Source organism: Corvus brachyrhynchos, unplaced genomic scaffold (assembly GCF_000691975.1).
Source record: "Corvus brachyrhynchos isolate BGI_N302 unplaced genomic scaffold, ASM69197v1 scaffold23, whole genome shotgun sequence".
In the NCBI taxonomy this organism is placed as follows: Eukaryota; Metazoa; Chordata; class Aves; order Passeriformes; family Corvidae; genus Corvus; species Corvus brachyrhynchos.
In genome coordinates, this window is record NW_008238983.1 from 7,258,666 (window position 1) to 7,281,637 (window position 22,972).

General features: G+C 43.1%; 1 pseudogene; it reads right to left on the reverse strand.

Annotated features, from left to right (window-relative positions):
* LOC108447755 overlaps positions 1 to 21,124 on the reverse strand; it is a 24,380-nt pseudogene extending 3,256 nt beyond the window's left edge.
* Between the last annotated feature and the right edge of the window lie 1,848 nt (positions 21,125 to 22,972).

The following is a 22,972-nucleotide window of genomic DNA, read 5'->3' on the forward strand; positions in this document are numbered from 1 at the left end:
AGTTAATAAACATTTAGGAAAAGATGTCCCTAACTGTGACAGGGAAGGTCGAACTAGATAATCTTTAAAGGTCCATTCCAACGTAAACCTGTCTGTGAGTCTGTGAACACTGTATCTGTTGGAACTCAGGAAACTCCCAAAAATCCACTTAACAGTAACCAGGAAAAAATGATTAAAATCCATGAGGTAACTACTGCTGATCTTGGTACAAGTTATATTCAAGTAGCAGGGACCATGGTCTGAGCACAGCTTCTGCAAACCTGCTGTCCCACTCACTGCAGTGCACATTGCGGGGCCCCTGTGCGTTGCTGCCGTAGCTCCCAGGTGGGCAGCAGTGGGTGGCGTGGCCTCCTGTCAGGGATGAGGGCAGGAGGCCTCTGCCACAATCATGTCTCTGTTAGCAGGTGACTTGTCTAACTTACCACTGCTTTTTAACCCATCTCAGGATCGTTGTTGCATTCATTTGTACATTGACTGTAGAGCTGCTTTTATTGCAGACATGTCCTTGGAAAGACAGAAATCAGTTTTTTATTTCTACTTTATTTCTTTTAATGAAGCTGCCATGCTGTCTCCTTACCGATACAGGGCATGGCATGTACTGATGGAAAAATATTTTCCTGTGGTGCCTTTAAAGACCCAGAGGAGATTTTTTGGCTTTTTAGGAAACTGTCCAAAAGAGTACAAATACTGCTACCATGCTGTCACAGAGAAGACTGAGTTCAATTATGTTTCCTTTAATTTATTGGAGAGGGAGCAGAGTAGTGTATGAAGTTGGGAGTAAAGGAGAGGGTGCCATGTAGTTCGTACCTCTACCAATGAAATAGAATTGCCTCAGGGCTGGATAGGAGTAATTACACATCAGCCTTTGTCCTTCAGGGACAGATGGTATCATGAGAGCTGCTGTTAGGAGTAAAAATCCCAAGTTGGAAACATGGTACAGAAAATAGACTTAAAAAAGAATTGGACATTGCTCTTTCCTCCAGATGAGCAGGAAGAAGTTGCATGTGACGTTACACATTACTGTGTAAAGCAGTAACTGTGCTTTACAGGGCAAGCAGTGTTCCACACCTGTGGCACAGCATGGTCTTTGTTACTCATGCAGCTGCCTTGGGAACAGCGGGTGTGGATGTGTGTGCACTCGGGGTGATCCATCACCAGCCCATGCTCAGTCTTGAGTATTCGAGAATCAACTTGCTGGGGAAAACTCCTGCTGGAAGCTTTTTTTTTCGCAAGAGAAGAGCCACTGAATGATTCACATCTTCTATTTCTGTAAGCGTGTCCATAAATCATTTTTAGACAAAAAGTTTTATCTGAGGGAAAGACTTGTACAGCGTATTAGGCTAAAAATCCCTGAACAAGCTTCTTCCAAATTGTCTGAAGTTGTGTATCATCTCTGGAAGTTGGATATGTTTGAGGTGGGTCTTAATGTGATCTGGAGGAATGAAAATGGAGCATGTGTCTCTTCATACTTCTAGCTATGGGCCTAGATCCTGTAGTTATCCTGTACAAATGGGATCTTGCTTATGTGAACATGAGGTGTGGATTTAACTCCTACGAGAAAAGAACATTGTGAAACCATGTGTATATCTGAAAATATACACAGAGGTTCTGAAGGTCACATTTATGCATAAACAAATACTCTCGTGTCTGTCTGAAGATGAAAGGGAGCTGAAAATGTGAGCAAAACAATGTTGTGTCGGCGCTCTCTTCAAAAGACACATGTTCAGTGATAAAGACGCTGCCAGAATTGAGCTGTGCTCATCTTACTAGCAAGCAGCTAGAATTATGATGAAATTATATTGATTTCTTCAAAATAAAGACAAGTTGGTACTTGGAACAACAGTGAAATTGTAGGAAGAGTGATTTGTGAGCAAAGCGGGGGGGGGAGGTGACGTCATGTGAATGCCGTCGTGGGATTTGAGTGATTTAAACTGCATTGCTGCATGTGCCAAAGTCCTGCAGCCCTCAACAAAAGTTTCACTCTGCTTTTGTCATGGTTGTCCAGTCACTACAACATTTTCCATTTCCAGTATGTTTTTTCCCTTTCACTGGGTGGAGAGGTGTAGTGTATAAATCAGGCTCTTGCCCTCCTTGGGAGTTTGCGCCCATGCAAATAAAACCAGATCTACCGCCTGTGCTAAGCAGGGGGCCAAGGTCTGGGTGACTTGCTTGGAGGAGGAGCAGGCACATAGTCCCTGCGGCTTGCAGTGTTTTCCACTGTGCACATGAAAATGGTATGGAGCTCCGAGGACTCAAAATTAATTTCCTTAGAGGTGAGGAAATCTCTGTTCCTGTCTGCAGAATGAAGTATTTCATATGCTGCATCGCGGGTTAGAGGTAGTATGTGTGGTAAGCAGAAAGTTATTGCTCCACTTTGAGATGATGATTTATGACTTCTTTAAAAAGAAAATTGGTTCTGTTTAAGGCCAAGTCTTTTTGACCAGCCAAGCAAAAGCTTGGAGGAAGCTAATACTGAGCTGGCAGTGGAGGGATGGAATGCATTGCTACTGCAACATTTATTTGGAATAAAGCCTAAGCGGCTTTTGGGTGTTTCCTATTTCCTAGAGTTCAGGAGTGCTTGAGCCACCAGCTTCAGCAGAACTGTCTTGTGAGGCTGGGTTTTTTGGTAATCATGAGCAAGATGCTTCTCAGTTGTTTTGCAGCTGAGATTAGTGGTAACAGACTGTTGTGTTTATTTTTTGAAGAGTAAAAATAAAATTTTGGCTAAAGCAGTATGAATAATTAGTAACATGCTTGAAAATACTCACCTTTTTTTGAAATTACATTTCTGAGAGTAATTCAGTAGGGATGAGTGCCCCTCCGGGTGACCAAATTGGAGCATTTTTCCCAGAGGAGGTCTGGGCTGAAGAAGCAATCATTCATTCTTGGGTGTATGTCACATTCACATCAGCTGAAATCAAGCATGTGCTCTTTCTGACCAAGGAGGTTTTCCTGAATTCTCTTCTGTTCTACACTAATTAGCCAAAAATGCTTCTCTTTGCACAATTCCATGCTTCAGCATTTGTGGGAAAGTTGTTTTTTTAGTAGTGTTTAGGTCACTTTACCTTAGAGTTACTAAAAAATCCCAACAAAACAAGACAAAAACCCACCACCCAAAGAGAACAAATAGCTGGTTGTTTTTTTTGTTCACAGCATAGTAATATGAGGAGTGACTTTATTATTAGCATGAAAAGTAGTAAAAGATACTGCTTGTGTATAGGCAGAGGAAGGCATTTATGTTTGTTTTAGACTTGCATTCTTTTGTGCCATAAAAATCTGATTATGAGTATGTACAACTAAATACATTTTTATAGCACTGTGTAAAGCAGTCATGGAAAATTCCCAGTTTGAGCTTCTGCAGGCATACGATGAAGCTCATTTGCTTAGAGTTTTGTTTGGGTTATTTCTTCTGCTCTTAGGGTTTGGGGTTTTTTTTTGGTTTGGTTTTTGGTTTTTGTTTGGTTTTTTTGTTGTGTGTTGTTTGGTTTTTTTTCTTTTGGTGGATTTTTTTGCTTTGGTTTTGGGTTTTTTGTGTTTTTTTTTTTTTTTTTTTTTTTTAAATTTTAAACTTTATTTTTATTTAAGAAAAAGCACCTCTCTGGGCAGGGAAGAATCAGTAATACTGCATTTTGAGTGCTGCACTTGCTCTTTAATTTAGGCACACTGATAATTTGACTTGAAATTATTGTGCAGTCAGCTTCTTTATAGATAATTTAAAGCATCATCCTTGTGATGGAAAGCTTGCAAAGTCCTCCCAGGTCTCACAGACTTGGGGAACTGCACCACGCTGTGAGAAGCAGATATTTATTGAATTGTCTAGGCTGTTGTTTACAGAGGAGTTGGTTGATGTAATTCATTGCAAAGTAAAATGAATTGCCATGTAAAGGTTTGTGCTCCTGAGTAGACGCACTTTCAGAGGTAACTAAAGAGAAAAGTCATGGTTCCCTGAGATTTAGGGCCAATGAGGATTGCTCGTGAGAACCTGCTGTCCAGTGTGTTGACTCATAGCTTCCAGCATACCTTTTGGGTGGCAGGGTGAGGGGGGAAGCTGGGAGAGGTATAGCAGGGATGTGTAAATCTACTGGACCAGTTACCTTGTAGGAGAAGATGATGCTTTTGTCAGACTGAAAGTTGCTCTGTGATCTGTGTGTTTTCTGTCTGTTGCCTGATAGAGGTGTCTCTCTACAACTACCCATGAGGAGGTGGTAGCTGGGTAGGGTTGGTCCCTCCTCACAAGTAACAAATGATGGGACAAGAGGACACAGCCTCACGTTGCACCTGGGAAGGTCTAGATTGGAAATTAGCAAAAACTTCTTCACCAAGAGTGTTGTCAAGTTTTGGATCAGGATGCCAAGGGAGGTGATGGAATCACCATCCCTGGAGGTATTTAAAATATGTGTAGACGTGACACTTAGGGATGTGCTTGAGTGATCAATGATCTCAGAGGTCTTTCCCAAGCTAAATGATTCTGTAATTTTATGTTAGTCTGTGGGTAGTCTGAGGTATTGGATAATGTATATTGGAATACAACTACTTCTTGAAGACAAGATGTCTAGAGTGGAAAGAGAAGCTTGCTCTTGGCTATATTCTTGCTAGCTCTTGCCAGCAGCTTGATCCCGTGCCTGTTGGTACATGCTGGGCTCACCAGAAAGATACTTCTGCTTCATAAGCAAATGTGTCACACCCCCTACATCTCTGCTTTCGTTTCGTTACTTTCACCAGCCTTAAAGACTGCTGAATTTCAGTTTTGAGTATCATAGAGTCATAGAATTTTCTGGGATGGAATGGACCTTAAAAATCATTTAATTCCCACCATCCTCTGCATGTGCCATTCCCTTCCCCAGGCAGGGACACCTTTCAGTAGACCAGGTTGCTTGGAGTCCCATCCAACCCATCCTTGAACACCTCCAGGCAGGGGGCATCCACAGGTTCTCTGGACAACCTCACAGTAAAGAATTCCTTCCTTACATTTAATGTAAACATGCCCTCTCAGTTTAAAGCCATTCCTCCTTGTGCTTACACTACATGCTCTTTTAAAAAGTCTTTTTCCATCTTTCTTGTAGGCCCCTTTTGGGTACTGGAAGACCATAAAAAGGTCTTCCTGGAGCCTTCTCTTCTCCAGCCTAAACAACCCCAACTCTCTGTCTTCATAGGAGAGTTGCTCCATACTCCCGAGTCATCTTCATGGCTGTTCTTTGTCTCATATATCTCTGTCTCAAAGCAGCTGTGTTCTTGCCAGCCCTTCCTCTGGTCTTGCATCAGTTTTTCTAATCTGGGGAAGCACAGCTTTCCACAGCTGGCACTTGCAGACTGTTCCAGGCTGGGCAAAATGGGACTGTCAGTCACAGCTGGCAGGTGTTTGTGTGAAGGGAGTGGGATCTCCTCCCTGCTTGAGTTTGGTGTCTTGACCCAAGTAGGTCACATCCGTTAGTAAAGGGTGTGATCTTATTTCAGACCTGATCCTGGAGAAATGGGGGGAGAAAATTCTTCCTCTCTGTTGCAGCAATCATTCACTGCTTGCTTGAGCTAATCCCCTTGGCTAATGGGAAGAGCTTAGCTGCAAAGGGTTCCCACCTTGATGTATGAATGGTGCATCTCTAGGAGATTACAGTGTATAGTCAAAATCATTTGGCTAAGGAGGTCCTTTGCCTGCTGACAGGCATGTAGCTGTTCAGCCCTGGGTTTTTTATGCTTTTGCGTGCTGGACGTAGTAAACTAGAAGAGAGTCTGGACCCAGATGCATTTCCTTACTCCTGGTTATCTTTGAGATAAATGCCTATTTTGTCAGGGGGTAATGCTTTAAATCACTTCTGTTTGGTTAAGCTCTTCTAATTGCTTTGTGGTTTAGTTTTGGATTAAATCTTCTGCAGCCTGCTGCACAGGAAAACACGCATGTGAGCAAACAAAATTACAGAAGCAACTTCTCTGTGTTTCTGCTTCTCCTGCTCCTGACACAAGCACTAGGTTGAGGTAGTCATTTTTCCTTTAGACAATTACCAGCTTTTGTAAACATGCATTGAAGAAAGAAAGAAAAAAAAACATTCAAATACAGAGTCATACAGTAGATGTCTGTCCCTGTCATGGAAACAAGGATGCAGAATGGGAATGCGTCAGATCTCTAGGTGTGCCTGCAAATGAGGAAACGTGCCGCACCTTTCTGTTGAAAGGTGGGGTGTACAGTTTAAGCTGCTTTGGAAAGGTGCTGCAAGCCATGAGGAAAGGTGTGTCACTGCACATCCAAGGAACCTGTGAGCTGCTTTGTATGACCTGCCTTGGGGGTTTGTCTATGGATGAGACAGAACAATAGGCAATTACAGGGTTCTGTCCAGCGTGTGATGTGCAAGTGTCTATGACAGGAGGAAAGAAGGTTTGCTCATATAAAATACATGCTCTGTTTCTGTGTTTCCTACTAAAGGTGTTCCCTTCTGACAGTTCAGTAGTGAATGAGCTTCAAAGGAGTAAATTTTTTTAAAATTACTATGTAGGAAAAATGCCAGTAAAAGCAATAATGACTTGCCATAGTGACTCTGCTGACTTGCCCTGTAGATGTTTCATTTTATAGTTGCACAAGTGCAGAAGAGTCTAAACAGATACCCTAATAAGGGTAGTATTACTGCAAGGAAATGTATCTGGTCAGGGAGAAGTGGAGTAAGCAAAAAAGCAGGAGATTGCTTTCCAGAGGGTTGTGACCTTGAGCGGCTGACTATAATGAATGCAGTGTTCCAGGCTGCCTTTTTACCTTGCAACTGCTGCATACCATTGGTATTCATCAGCAGTGACCAGGCTCTGCAGTGAGAAGCCTTGCAAAGCATCATCTTGTTTCTGAGAGAAGTTTAAAGTTGATAAAATGCGGAAGTGTTCAAAGTGCATGCAGGAAATGCTGCCTTTTATCTGAACTTCATGAATTTCTAACTTTACCCACTATATGAACTTTATTGCTAAATTTTCCTTCAATATGGATCCCAAACTCTCTTTTGTACTAAGTTGCACCTTCTGCTTGTATTACAGTGGTGTGAAATGCCACCTGTGCAGCCTGCTTTGGTATCACATTGCCTCTGGGAAAGTGGAGATTAGCCCTGATTGACAGTCTTCTACTCATACTGTGCAACAGCTGAGAAAGAGACTGGGCTGGGATTAAATTTCTCTTCCACTACTGCCACCTAATTTTCCTTGTCCTGTGTGTTGGTGAAGTGAATTAGGTGTTTTTTAACTGCCTGTTGCAATTTATTTTTGTTTAAAAACATATGATCATCGGTTTGAGAAGTAACTCATAAGAAGCTATTTCATATTTACTGACACCTTTGTGCTTGTTTTAGGGTCGGTAGGGTAGATCCTATTTATAAACTACTTAGAAATAACGAATTTTGAAATAAATAGCAAGTTATTTAAGGTTATAGGCTTGTGTCCTTTGCAATTTGACACATTCTCTTCATATTTCAAGAGAAAATTGAAATACATTGAAAGACAACAGTAATCAAATCTTACGTGTTTTACATCTCTGTTCATGGCTGGGTTCTAAAATTTGTTGGGAGTCTTTTTTGGGTTCCTGACCTGGGAAGGAAGGGAAGGAGGTAATCACTGGAGAAGGAGGAGATGGGAAGAGATAGCAGTTCTCCTGTCTGCTCCAGGCCCAACAGAAGTGTCCACCAAAGTCTCAGGGAGTGTTTCCTCCCAGGCATCCCAAAATGCTGATCAGGATAGGCAGGAGAAAACAAAAGATGATTTAGGTAAGTGGAAGAAAGGACACTCTTCAGGACTGTAGGTAGGTGCAATAATTTCAGAGAGTCCTCTTAGCATCTTTTTTCCAGATGCTAGAAGTGTGAATTAATTCTAAAATAAATGGAAAGTGGAATAAACTTTCTTTTTCATATGTGTGTGGACTTGTGTGTCTCCTCACAGGTGTGCTGGGGACTCTAAGTGAGGGTCACCCTTCAACTCGTTTCCCACCACTCCCTCTCTTCTAAAAATAGAGAAAATCTATTTAAACAGTGTTTCCCAGATTACTCTTTTACTGAGGTACCTAGTTCTGTTCTGTTGACTAAAGCTTCCATAACCCTCCAGCAAACAATCTTGCCCTTTTCTGTGTAGAAGTACAATACCCATTAGTTAGTGTGTTGTGAACGCTTTCATAAACTGCTGGGATTTCATTAAAACTCTGTTGCCTGCTTGCTTTTGGTTTTTAAGATGTGCATTTCATTGCTACATGCAAGGCAGTGAGCTCCAGAAAGTCAGAGGGCAAAAGGCATCAGATATTACGCACCATAAAAAGTGCACACGTCCTTCTGAGTTACAAAACCTTTCCCACAGTGAGGCTGGTCACACATGTTCTGTGTGAGGAACCAGGCTGAGCCCAGGCAGTGCTCAGCACGCACGGCAATGCACCTCTGCATCCCCCGTGCTCCCCGGGAGCGTGCGCTGCGCTCGCCAGCCTTTCTGCCTCGGGTGCATGGGAATAAGCCAGTGCTCTGCCCTCTAATGATAAAGTGTGCCATTATGTTTTGCTTAATTGGTTGTGTTTTCATCAGGTGATCTCCAGGCAGGCAATTTGGAGCTCCTCAGTGATTATTGTGGTTTGCAGTGTACAAATTAGTGTGGGAAGTTGCTAACATTAGCCTTCCAGCTTAGGACTTTGGTGGCAGTGTTGGCTCTTCCAGTGTTCATCTGAAGCATGAAAGGCAAGGAGGGAGAGCACAGAGGATGCTGTGTTGCCTGCCATTCAGTTGGACATCCATGCCCTGGCAAAGGTGTCATCCTATTTTCCAAACCTGCTTCTAGAAGTCAGGCAGCACAGTGGGCTTCAGATGTAGAGGAGTGTGATTCCCCTCCTGCTTACCTGCTGGATTTTTAGTTTTTAAATTTATTTAATTTTTAAGGATGATTAGGTCCTGAGAATGTGGTCCTGGTTCCCCACCACCTCAAGTTGTTTTGTAACCCATGTTGGACCCGTTCTGTATGATGCTGCAAGCCTGATAATGTCTACCCAAGGCTTGATAATGTCTGCCCAAGCTTCCCAAATGAGCCTCAGTGCTGCTGCTACCCACTTGCTGCAGGCCAGAAACCCACATTTTCCTGGCTAGGTGTAGACATGACGTGTTTAATCTTCAGCAAGCTTCCCTGGGCTGCTGATCGTGCCTTTGAGCTGTGGGGCGCTGCCTTGTGCCTGCCCTGAGGGACCACACATGTGTGGGGCAGGCTGCTGTGCTGCCCAAGTGTCTCACCTGTTGGAGCTGTTGTTGTGAAGAGGTGCTTGTCCTGAATCCTGCCCCTGGTTTGTAGCAGGGTGTATAAACAGGATGGAGCAGGAAGCTGCTCGGTGAGTCGCTGTGGCTCATGGGAATGGAGGACCTGAGCTCCGACTGCCAAGGTCTGAGCAGCCCAAACCTCTCAACTGCCTGCGGTCAAAGTGTAGCTGGGATTTGTTCCTCAGCAAGAGGTCAGAGCGGCCACATGGGCTTCAGAAAGGCAAGGCTGAAATGCTTGTTGAAAAGGCTACTGTACAGGTCCAACAGCACATCCTAATTTACCAACTGTGTTTTTCATCTGTTTCTCCCGGTTTCTGTACTCTATTGGGTATTAACCATAGTAAGTCCTTGTTCTACAGATGTTTGCCTATATTCAGGGTCCTATTGACATCTGAAGGACATCACAGGTAGGCAAAGTTAGCAAAGGGTTCTGGTTTTTGTAGGGCAAACTCCATATAGATTGCCAAAATTTGATTTGAAAAAAACAAAAAAAACAACCAACCAACAACAAAAAAACAGAATAAACCCAACAAAAAACCCTTCCAAACAAAAAAAAAAACCAAAAAACCAAAAAACCCCAAAACCCCACACAAACTGAAGCATGAACTACCAATGTAAAGAAATAATTCAGTGTAAATACATACTTTTAATACTTGTGTCCCTGTGGCAAGAGAGAGATATGTAGTGATCATATTGTGAAAGCAAAGCTGCCAAGTGAGATGAAGCATACTGAGTCATCAACTGTAAATTCAATGTAGGGGATCAATACAACTTTGCAAAAAAACTTACGACCTGACATTTAAGATTCTCCCGTTTTCAATAATCAGTGTTTCTATTAATAAAAGAATGAAAGAACTGTGGTCCATTATTCTCTTTCCTTACTCCTTTTCACACTTACTTTCTTAGTCTTGGAATAAAGTTTTGCTAAGTCTTATCACACCAAAGTGTGAACTGTGTCTCTCCAAAATTCCTGAGTTTTAATTTCAAGCAAATATGGAGCTTGGAAGAAGAGGGGAGGGAAAATACCCCAACCCACTTACAAAGAATGTGGTCTGGGTGGGTCAGTTTGCTTTTGTCTTCTGGCTCAGATCTTACAGCTGTTTTTTGCAACAGTTGAGTCTGGAAATACTTTCCTTGCTTGCCCATCCCTACTTCAACCCACAAAAATTATTCATTTGTAAACTGATATTTTTGAGTTACAGGGAGACATAAACAAACTACAAAAAATCCCTCTAATGTTTTCAGACCTGTAAAAGTATCATGAAAACTGACAATATGGAATATAAAACTAAAGTGGAACCTTTTGTGCTTCTATGACAGTAAATTGAAAAGTGAAAGCTGTGGTACTATTCTTGGGAATAATTTTTAAGTATGCTTGTTACTTTACACAGTCTGCTGTTTAATATGGATTAGTTTTTTCACACCAGAATCCCACTTGAGTAAAGGTATACTTTCCTGGAATTGGCTGCTGCTTTGGCATGAGAAAGGAAAAAAAGAAAAAGGGAACACTGAGCTTCCTAGAAGCCAGGAATAGTCCTTGCCTTGCTAAATGCAATTCCTCCTGCTTGCTTTTAGGTGCAACACTGGTGTTGTATCAGTGATGCTTCTTGATGCAAGAAGCCTTTGGTAAATACTACCAGAATAAAATGAGATAGTTGACAAAGAGTGTTCAAAGGTAGAAAATGTATATTGATCAGAAATTTCATCTGCTTTGCAAATTCAAATCAGGCTGAATCACAATACTGCCCTCCTAGACAAGGGCATGTCCAGGCTTGTGTAGCACAACTAGCATCTGTGCAAGAGCTAGTACTACTATATAGTTGTTTCGTACTGCATCTTCTTCTAAATTCCATATCCAGGTACGTAGAGAACAGTGTTAGGAACTGAACAGTGCTTGACCAATGAACCTAATGAAAATCCTAATGTCTCATGAAGGTAAATGGTAAATGCTTCTCTTCAGAACAAATGTGCCAAAACGAATGTTTTTTCTTTTTCCACTTAATCAGCTTTGAAGTACTCAGGATGTTCCTCCTAAATAAAATGTTTTGAAATCAGGCTGAACATGTATGTTTGGAAGCAGAAGCTTGTATTTTGCAAACAAGACTCTACTTGGGCTTTACAGACAGTTAATGAGAAACATATCTCAAGTTCAGTCTCAAACTAAACTTTGTTTCAGAATGGTTGGTCTCTCCCATGCCCCGTGACTGGTGCTCGTGAGTCGCCTTGCCTGGCCTTTGCTCTGTGTCCAGACAGGAGGGGTGAGAGGAAGGTGGAAAAAATTGCTTGGGTGTTTTACAAAACTTGTGCAAAGTGGTTTTGAGATGGTTAGCAACCTGTGGCAGAGAACAATGTGGTACCTGGGAGTTTTTAAGGGCAAAGTTTCTGAGGAAGAGTGAAGCTGCGTGGCTGAGCCCCAACAAGGAGGGTAGTGAAGAAATTTCTACCATTGCTTTGCCTCATCACTCTTTGAAACCCCAGTCCCAAGAGGGCAGCTTAAGCAGGGAAGAAGAGAATGATAGCATGACTTCTCACACATGTGGACTTAAAAATCCTTCTTCCCCTTGATGTGAGTTTATAAGCATGTCATGTAGCATAAGAAAAACATTGCCAAGCTGGCAGCTTTTGGACTGGGGACTGCCAGGCACAACCAGTCATGGTGGATGAGCTACAGGCTTTTTGGCAGACTCTTCTCCTTTTCCCTGAGTCACTGGTAGAGCTGCACAGCAGTGTAAGAGCTGACTAGATGATGTGGCAAAGAGTATGTAAGCAGAAGCTAGTGATGATTGAAATTGGCTTGTTTGGGCAGTCGTGCTGGGACAACTACTCCTGCATTGCTGTAGGCTTTGGTGAGCGGTTCTTAGTGGAGAGTCTCTCTTCCCCTGCTGCTTTCTTGCACACTGCCCTTCCTCAGTGCTGTGCTCCTTAAAATACCTGTTGGAATTCTTGTGTTTGGCTTTGTTGTTGGGGTTTTTTTGTTGCTGTTGTTTTGTTCATGTGTTTTTGCATTTGTGGTCATGACTGCAATTAATTAAAAAATGAGTCTGAAAAAAATGTTTCTGAAAAAAATATGAGTGCTTGACAAAACCATGCTGTCAACAAAGATGGAACTGCAACTCCTATTGAAATCTGTGGAGGCAGAGTTAGAGCTGGTTTGATTCTCAGGATAAATTTTAAGGGGTTTTTGAATGTATGATATATTCCTCTTCAAGAATTCAAATAAGGAGAGAGAATGATGTGCTACTTTTAAGATGAACATGAATATGCCAGGATGTCTGTCATTTGCCTGCCCACTGCTACCCCCTGCCCTGATGCAGACCCTGAGGGAAAGATGTACAGTTGCCCCAAGCTCTTTTCGCCATGTACTCCCTATATCTCACTGATGTCATCAGTAGCTGTCTCCTCTTACTTCTCCTCACCTACATGTTGTCTTTTTGAATTACTTATCTTCCTTACTGAATTTTAACAGATTAAAACCTGCCTCCTCCTTCCAAGCTAAAGTGGAGCAAGGAGAGTGGTGGAGGCAGTGCTTTAAGCCAAGAAAGTCTGTGATACCCGATGACGATGATGATGATGTAAAGTGGGACCTGAAACTGTAGATCCAGTAGATAGAGAAAAGTTGCTGTATGTGTTTCCCTGCTTCCTCATTTTTGCAGTTCTATTCATGGTCAGTTGCCAAGTAATACTTAGAGCAATGATTTTTAATTTCAGAATTAATCAGAAATGCCATTGTCTCGACTGCACAGAAAGTGTTATTTATTCACCTACATTTGCAGGCATGAGAAGAAGCTGTTGTCTGCTAGCAGCCTAACTTGACCACAACCAATAATGGCAATAGGCTTTCCAAAGTCCTGCACTGTCATGTTTTTGCAGCCATGATGCCAGGGTATGGGTTAGGCAATCTTGAAAGTGAAAAAAGGTATTTTGCTAAACTTGTCAAAACAGGTTTGCTGAATCTCTCATGAAAGTCCTAACTCAGACTGTAGCAATACTAGTAACTCTTCCAAAAAGACTTGATGGTATCTTCTTGTTGGGTTTGCTTTTGAGCGCATGATAAAGTTGCTGCTTCCTAGCTTTGCGGAAATCTGTTGGCCTCAAGAACTGGAAACCACATCTTCAGAGCTCTAGCAGAGAAGTGCAGTTGCTTTTTGATGGAATTGCCTTTTGGCTTTTGAGTGAGGTCTATTAGTGATGGGTGTCTTCACACTCAACAGCAACAGCAGATGAACATGCTTGTCCACCTGCGTATATTGAGGGTAGTGTCTGTGTGCTGTTTGTGTTGGGCATAACTGGAAGATAAAAATTTTTGTGCTGTTGTTTATGTTTTGTGGGTTTTTTTGGTTTTTTTTTTTTTAATTTATATAAAAAATACTATCTTATATGAAGCAGTGGTCTTATAAGAAGTGCTAGTGCCTTCAAAGGGCTGAGGAAGGTACAAATTTATTCTGGTTCCCTTTCAAGTCAGTAATAATATATATTTTAATCCAGTTTCTTGTTTTTAAAGTAGTATACCGTCACTAGCTCTGTGCTATCTCCAGTTACTGAAACAGAAGGAGATGGAGCCTGTTCAAGGTTAATCAGCAGCTGTTGCACAGACTGCAGGAGCAGGAGAGCTGGTGCTTTGATCTGATGTGGGGGATTGACAGATAACAGAAACATCTCATTTTCAAGGATATTTTGTTCTGTAGGAAACGAACCCCCCCAGAACTGGCCTTATATCCCATGGAAACATCTTCATGGCTTTGTTCTGCTTTAAAACAGGAAAGCAAAACAGTATTGTTCAAGAGGCAGAACTAAATTTGTTGAGAGGAAGGTGTTAGTATTTTACCCCTGAGTGTTTTCGGAGGAAATTGTGAATACTAGTGTAAGGGTTTGAAAAGTAATTTTACCCCATTAAGATGGATTAAGTATATGCCTTGATATATGTAGATAATCAGTTCATGAAGTTGAGTTTAAGGAACTGAAATTTAGATTGCATTTTCAAATAAACTTACAAAGTTGTGCTTTCTCTCACTATGTACAGGGTTCAACTAGTCCTTCACTGTAACTCTGTCCATCCCTTCCCACCCTATCATCCCTGAATAAACACTGCTGATTCTGACTGTTGGCAGGGAGGGGTAGCCTGGCTGTTGAGAAGTGGAGCCTGTTGGTGGCACTGCCTTGGAGCAATTTCTGGAGTGTCCATTTATTTCCCTTTTGTACGTCATGTGGCAGTAGCAACCACAGACCTTTATAGTAGTTCCCATACTCAGCCACCACTGATGACCAGCTCTTCTGGAAGCCTTTTGTTGATGGAAAGCAGCACCAGGGAAGCCAGGCAGTGCAAAGGAGGGCGTCTAGACCTACATTCTGAATTAAAGAGCAATACATCAGACAAATGGCCATTACTGCTTGTTTCCCTGGACTTAGATACGGAAGAACAGGTCTGGTTTTCTGCTCAAGAGGCTGAATGGTTCATATAGGAACTGAAGTCAATGAGGGATATTCAGCTTCCAGTGAACTTTCCACTGAGTAGTCTGGCCAGGCACTTAATATGTTAAGGTTTTTGGGTACCTAAATTTAAGAGTTTTCAGTAGCCAAGGCCAACAGGGAAGGGTGAGTTTTCAGAACAATAACTGACTATTAATATGAAACTAGCAAAGTTGTGGTCTTTTTCTTGATGACTTCTTTCTTTTTGTGGCCCCTCCTTAATAATCATTGGTTTGTGACTTAGGAAAGAGAAGGAATGAAGATGAATGTGGTTTTGGTTATCTTTTGCATTAAAAATCTATGTCCTGCTTGACCTAGTTAATAACATATCTTCCTGTCTCTCAGACTTTGTATTTGGAGCCAAGCTGCTGAGGTGCATAAACAAAAGGTTCTCTAAATACATATTGACTATTGTTCCTTTTTGCTTTGCCAAGCCTTAATAGTGATGTGCTTTTTGAATGCAGATGCAGCATAACCTACATTCATTGCTCTTAATGTAAAGCAGTTTTAACTGTTTTGAATCAACTGCATTGATGTGTCGACTGGATTTCACATTATAAGGTGTGAATGAATAGCATTTGCACTGAGATGAGAACACGGTTGTTACGCAGTATCTGCTTTTTCATAGATATGACATATATATGACATATATGTATATGAAATGTAATTAATGTGCAGTTATTTTATTCAGCATACAAAATCTAACTTGTTAATTAGTTTTGTAAAGAATACGACACCATTTTACTTGAGGTAAAGTTCTTCATTAATTTTGTGATTTTCAGCATACGTATCCAATAGAAAGTAAAAAATAATGGATTTTTGTCATCTCCAAGAACAGAATACTGAGGAAGACAGGAAGTAGTGTTTGCATTTTCAGCAGCAAAATCTGTGAGGTAGGAGGACCCAGGACTTCTCCAGGTGGTCTTGCAGCTGTGAGATCTGCAAAGCTATTTCCTTTCAGTTTTGCAGTCAGGAGAAATTTATTTGCTACGGGAATGATGGCATATGGCTGTTCTTCTACAAACACTATTCCAAGTATTTTTACAGCCTTACTTCATGGAAATAAAAAAACACTGGGCTGTAGTTAGTGCTCCATGGCTTTGTTTGCCCTCTTACCACAGAAGGCTGGCTTGTCCAGGAGCTCGGGAGTAACCCAAGACACCCGGCTTCGTGAGAAAGAGGCTGAGGTCAATGTAGCCACCATGTGCATTGAGAGGAGTCCTTCCTCAGGTGGATCCTGTATGCCAAGTCTTGTCCATAAATTAAGCACTGGTGAAGATTTTGTCATTGGTGCATGGCTAATGCACTGCAGAGGGATGGCAGCTGGATCAGTGGCTGGAGCTCACACAGTTGGCAAGGTATCTCTTGCCAAGAGCTTTGTGTTTTGCCCCCACCCAGAGGGAAAGGCCCATGGACAGACACTTCATTGTAGAGCTACCTTGCCAGGGAACATGTTGTATTTGCATTCCAGATGCCTCTGGCTTTGTGAACTGCATTGTTCCAGCCTCCTTTGAATAGGAGCTATTGACCCCTAACAATGTACATTTGTTTAAATCAACCCCTTTCCCTGCTTTAAAACTATTATAGCACTAGTCCAATCAAGTGAAGGCTTCTGTGCAGGCCCCTTCTTTTCCCCTTCATAGCCAGAAAAAAAATTTGCAGCGTTAATTATTTAATTCCAAGATGGAAAACATTCTCCTCCTCCTCAGAGGCTATTTTCAATGCTGAGGTTTTGGCAAATTTTGTTGTGGCTTAATGTTTATAAGCTTTTCATTGCTCTTGAAAGCATAAACTTCACATTACTCGAGCTTCTGAGATGCTGGCAAATAATAAACCAGTTGAATAACAGGGGTTTGGTTGTCCTGAAGCACTTGAAGTATTTGACTGCGTTTTGACAGATAGGTTTTTTTTGCTGTTTATGTCTGCATTTAGGTGGATTGAGCTCCTGTAGAAGGAGACAGGTGGTGGAGACTGACCAGTACAGACCCTTAGTGCCCAGCAGCAGTCTGGCAAAAGTATTTCTCTGTGTGGGGGAAGGCTGGCACCAAATTCCCTTTGCTGCTTCGAGTGATGGTAGTACATGCATCCACCCCTCAAGCCATCAGGTCTCCAGAGCTTGATGGTGACAGTAACCACCATGATTAAATCCCTTGCAATTTGTGAACCGAACTATGACTCTTTGCTGTGCCTTGCTTCTGTGGGATTATTAGGTTGAGGCAGAAAAGACCAGTGAAGTAAAAATTTTCTGGGAGCTGGACAACCTTGTAGTTGTGAAAAGATGCAGTGGGAAAAAATAAAGATGAATGCTCTTGCCTTGTCCTCAGTGTCCAGGTGAGCTCTTCCCATTTAGAGAAACCAAACAGCAAGAGTTTTTAAATTCTCCATGAGTACTATTTTGTCTCAGTGCTGCTATTGTCCCATCACAGAAAGAAGAATAATGTTTATTCAACATTATCTAAAGCATATGTAACTTGTAATGTGGCTGAAGTCCATGGTAAGCTCACGGGCCACTCACCTTAAATATGCAACAGAATAAAAATCTGTATTTGTCTTGATTATTAATCAGGACTGCACCCCCTCCATCTTAAAAAGACTCTGTGTCTGGTTTCTCTGTGTGAAAATTCAGGCAAGGACAGCCTTTGGATGCTAGCATTCAAAATTATTTTAATTGGGTTTTTTTTCTGTGATTGCACTCCCAAACCTTATGATTGTCAGAGTATATCCCAGCACTTTCCTACCAGCTCTTTACTTTTTCTTTAGGAGGATATTTGACTGTTCCGGTGGTGAAAAAAAATCTCTGTTTGCTGAATGCCACTAAAGTACTGTTGTTCTGATATGGAGCCAGATGTCTGAAGAGAGCAGGAGTATAATTTGGGTTGGAAATTAGGCCGTGGGTCGCTGCTGCTCAGTGTTTTCATGCCAGCTAAAGTCTTCTCCTATGCAGGAGCAACTCGGATGGCTCTCACTCAGGATGGCTTTTCCTGCAGCTGCAGCTTCAGCTGTGGTCTTCCTCCCTTGTTTTCAGTGCTGGATACTTCTGTTTTCTTACTGCTGCATCTACCAGGCAGGTGGTAGATGCATCATAAAGCTCTACCTGCTCTACTAGACTGACTTAGGTGTCTGACTGATAGTGTCTCCAATGCCTTCATAGCTGATATCAGTTCTTTATAACCTTGCTTGCTGCTGGTTGTTTTTTTTATTTTAATCCTCTGCATTGTTGTGCAGCCAAGCGAGGAGAACCATATAAAGGGCAAAGTAGTTTAGAAAAAAGGTGAAAGATAGAAGTGCTGGGAGTGTCTGACTGAGGTTGAAAATAAACAGGTAGGGAGCCAGCTGGCTTTGGGGCGGATCTTTTAAACTGTGTGTAAATTCAAACACCGCTCTGTAATTTTACTTGTGCTAACATGAGGCACATGACTCTGAGAATCAGAGCATTGGCTCCAGCTGCTCTTGCCAGCATTTAGGAATTTGTTAAAAAAAAAAGGCTCTTCTGTGTAGTTCTCCTGTGTTTACTGATCGAGTAGACACTAACAAATACTTGCTAAGAGATTATTTTATTTTTTTTCATTTGCTTATTTGGATTTCGCTTTCACTTTCTCTCCTATTACTTGTAAGTATTTCCAGAGAAAAATAGTGAGTGAAATTCTTCTTTCAGTTTTTCTGTTATGCCATCTATAACTCTGTTTTTCTTATTGCAGGGGTCTCGGGTCTGGCTGCGAGAAAATAATCAGCATTATCCCAGCACTGTTCATTCCTGTGCAGAAGGAGTTGTCGTATTCAGGACAGACTATGGTCAGGTATGGGCATTGCTCCTCTATGTTTTGTCTTTTGCACAACTCTGTAAATAATAAGTTTTCACAGAATCACAGAATGGATCAGGTTGGAAGGGACCACATGGGTCATCTGGTCCAACCTCCCTGCTCAAGTAAGGTCATCCTAGAACACGTGGCACAGGATTGTGTCCAGATGGTTCTTGAATATCTCCAGTGAGGGAGACTCCACAACCTCTCTGGGCAATCTGGTCCAGTGCATGGTGACCCTCTCAGTAAAGAAGTTCTTGCTTGTGTTTAGGTGGAACTTCCTGTGCATCAATTTCTGCTGGTAGCCTCTTTTCCTGTTGCTTGGCACCACCAAGCAGAGGCTGGCTCCATCCTCTTGACATCCTCCCTTCAGATATTTATACAGATTAATGAGGTCATCTCATAGTTGCATCTTCTTGAGGCTGAATAGGCCCAGCTTCCTCAGCCTTTCTTAAGGCTCAGAATAAGAGATTCTCCAGACTCTTGACCAACTTCCGCTGGACCTGCTCCAGAAGCTCCATGTCTCTCTTGTACTGTGGACTCCAGAACTGCGCACAATATTTCAGATGTGGCCTCAGCAGGGCTGAGCAGAGGGGCAGGATCACCTCCCTTGACCTGCTGGCAGTGCTCTTCTTTATGTATCCCAGGATACCATTGGCCTTCTTGGCTCACTGTTGGCTCATAGACAACTTGTTGTCCACCAGGATCCCCAGGTCTTTCTGTGCAGGACCCTGCACGTGCCTTTGTTGAATTTCAGTAGGTTCTTCTCTGCCCAGCTCTCCAAGCTGTCCAGGTCCCTCTGAAAGGCTGCACAATCTGAAGTATCCGCCTCTCCTCCCAGCATTGTGTCAGCAGTGAACTTGCTGAGAAGGGACTCTATCCCCTCATCCAAGCCATTGATGAACAAATTAAATAACACTGGGCCCAGTATAGAACCCTGGGGGACACCACAAGTGACAGACCTCCAACCAGACTCTGTACCACTGATCACAACCCTCTGGGATCTGCCACTCAGCCAGTTCTGAATTCATTCCACTCATCCAACTTACACTTCTTGAGTTTGCCTATGAGGATTTCCTTAGAGACCGTGTCAAAAGCCTTGCTGACGTCAAGGTAGAAAATATCCACTGCTCTCCCTTCATCCATCCAGGTAGTTGTTTCTGCACAGAAGGCAATCAGCCCGGTCAAACAAGAGTTACTTTAAGTGAGCCCGTGCTGACTACTCCTGATCACCTTCTTGTCTCCCATGTGGGTAGAGATGGCCTACAGAATGAGACACTCCCTCAGCTTTCCAGGGATTGAGGTGAGGCTGCCTGGCTGGTAGTTTCCTGTGTCTTCGTTCTTGCTCTTTTTGAAGACTGGAGTGATGTTTGCTTTCTTCCAGCCCTCAGGTGCCTCTCCTGATCTCCATGACCTTCCAAACGGGATTGTGAGCAGCCTTGCTGTGGTGTTCACCAGCTCTCTCAGCAGTCCATGGATGCATCCTGTCAGGGCCCATGGACTTGTGGATGTCGAGTTTGCCTAGGTGTTCCCTGACACTCATTTGCCCTGGTCTCCTGAGACCCCTGAGGGCTGGTGTTGTCAGTGAAGATTGATGCAAAGAAGGCGTTCAGCAACTCTGGCTTCTCTGTGTCCTCTGTTACCAGGATCCCCCCTCCATTTAGTAACAGTCCCACGTTATCCTTTGTTTTCCTCTTGTTATTGATGTTTTTGAAGAAGCCCTTTTTATTATCTTTTCCAAGCTTGGCCAGATTTAATTCTAGATGGGCCTTGGCCTTTTAGTCTCATTTCTATTTAACCTGATCACCTCACTAAACTCACTCCAAGGGGCCTGATCTTACTTTCATCTGCTGTGCACTTCTTGCTTATCCTTGAGCAATGTCAGTTCCTAATTCATTCACAGAGGTTTCTTGTGTCTTTGGCCTGACTTGTTTCTCACTGGGATGCATTGTTCTTGAGCCTGAAGGAAGTGAGCCTTGATTATTGACTAACTCCCCTGGATCCCACTTCCCTGCAAGGCCTGCTCCCATGGAATCCTTGCAAGAATATCTCTAAAGAGGCCAAAGTTAGCTGATCTGAAGTCCATGGTCATAATCTTGTTCACTGCTCTACTACCTCCTTGTTCAATACTGAACTCTACAATCTCATGATCGCTACAGCCAAGGCTGCGCCCAACCTTCATCTCTAATAAGGCCTTCCTTGTTGGTTACTGTAAGGTCAAGCTGCACGACATTCCTTGTGGGATCCTCCACTGTCTGTGACAGGAAGTTGTCATCAGTGATTTCCAGGAACCTCCTGGCCTGTTTGTGCTTTGCTGTGTAGCTTTCCAGCAGATGTCAGGATGCACAAACCAGGGCCTGTGACTTTGAAGCTGCTTTAGTTGCCTGTAGGAGGCCTCACCCACTTCATCCTCCTGGTCAGGCAGCCTGGAGCAAACACCTACAGAGTGTCACCCTTCCTAGTCTCCCCTTTTATCCTGACCCATGAGCTCTCGACTGGCTCATCATCCACCCTGAGACAGAGCTCGATACATTCCAAGTGTTGCCTCACAGAGAGGGCAACTCCGCCACTGTGCCTTCCTGGGCTGTTTCTCCTGAACAGCATGTAGCCCTTCATGGCAGCATTCCGCTATGGGAACTATCCCACCAGATCTCCATAATCACCATGAGACTGAAGTCTCACTAAGAAGGGTGAGTCCCATCATTGCCAGCCTGCCTGGCACTGCATTGGCCATTCTGTTGTCAAAACCCCCAAAATTATGGCAGTGACAGCACCTGCGGGAGCAATGTATTTTCTCCTTGCGTGGAGGGCATAGTGTGAAACTAAAAGGCTTGTGAATAAAATAGTCATTTTGTATGACCTGAATGTGCAACTTGGTTTTAATAGCTCTTTCTCTTGCCTCTCCAGTCAGTTGCTGTGATTGTGTCTGACAAAGCTGAAGTAATGCTGTTGAGTGTGAGAGCCTTGTTCCACATAGGTCGGTGATTAAGTAGTTTACTGGAGGAAGGTGGCCCCTCCAAGGCTATATTCCCTTACAGTAACAGAAAGTGGGGGCTGGCACATAGCCAAAAAAATAAAAGTATGTTTTTCAGAGACAGGGTACCCTTGCTTTCTTTACATGCCTTTCTCCAGGCAGGAAAGGAACCAGACAGAATTGTAGAGTGGCTTTTGACGGGCAAGATGTAACATAGTCATGATTAAATTGCTGCTGTGCTGGCAGTGAGGGATGAAAATGATGGAGTGACCACATCAGTGAACAAGGGAAGGGCTGTGCATGTCATCCATCTGGACTTCTCTAAAGCATTTGACATGGTCTCCCACAACATCCTTCTCTCTAAATTGGAGAGATATGAATTTGATGGATGAACTGTTTGGTGAGTGAGGAATTGGTTGGGTGGTTGCATCCAGACAGTAGTGTTCAAAAGCTCAATTGGCGATACGGATGCCCTTCGGGGTTCTGGACTGGAACGAGAACTGTTTAGTGCCTTCATCAATGGCGTTAGCAGTGGGATATAGCATGGCCTCAGCAAGTTTGCAGATGACACCAAGCTGAGTGATGCAGCTGACAAGCCTGAAGGATGGGATGCCATCCAGAGGGACCTGGACAAGCTTGAGAAGTAGGCACATGCATATACTTCATGAAGTTCAATGAGGTCAAGTACAAGGTCCATGGGTTGGGGCAACCCCTGGTATCCACACAGACTGAGAACAGCTGAGAGGGATTTCAGGGTGCTGGTGGATGAGAAGCTGGACATGAGCTGGCAATGTGTGGACAGCCCAGGAAACCAACTGTATCTTGGGTTGCATCAAAAGCAGCGTGACCAGTAGGTCAGGGGAGGGAATTCTGCCCCTCTGCTCCACTCTCGTGAGACCTCACCTGGAGTGCTGTATTCAGCTCTGAGACCCCCAGCACAGAAAGGTCATTGACCTGTTGGAGCCATGGAGGAAAGCCATGGAAACGATGAAAGGGATGGAATATATCTCTTATGAGGTCAGGCTGAGAGACTTGAGGTTGTTCAGCCTGGAGAAGAGAAGGCTTCAGGGAGACATTATAGCACCTTGCAGTACCAAAACGGGGCTTACAAGAAAGCTGGGGACAAACCTTTTGCAGGGCCTGTTGCAGTAGAACAAGGGGTAGTGATTTTAAACTAAAAGAGGGTAGATTTAGATGAGATTAAGAAAGAAATTCTTTATTTTGAGGATGGTGAGGCACTGGAACAGATTGCCCAGAGAAGTTGTGGATACCTCATCCCTGAAAATCTTCAAGGTCAGGTTGAATGGGATTTTGAGCAACCTGGTCTAGTGGAAGGTATCCCCCCTTGCGGCAGGGGTGTTTGGCTAGATGACCTTTACAGGTCTCTTCCAATCCAAGGCATTCTATGACTCTATCATCCTTTTCTCTTGCGCCAAGTTGTTGGTGACCCAGGCACACATGGTATGGGGGAAGACACCCACAAAATTAGG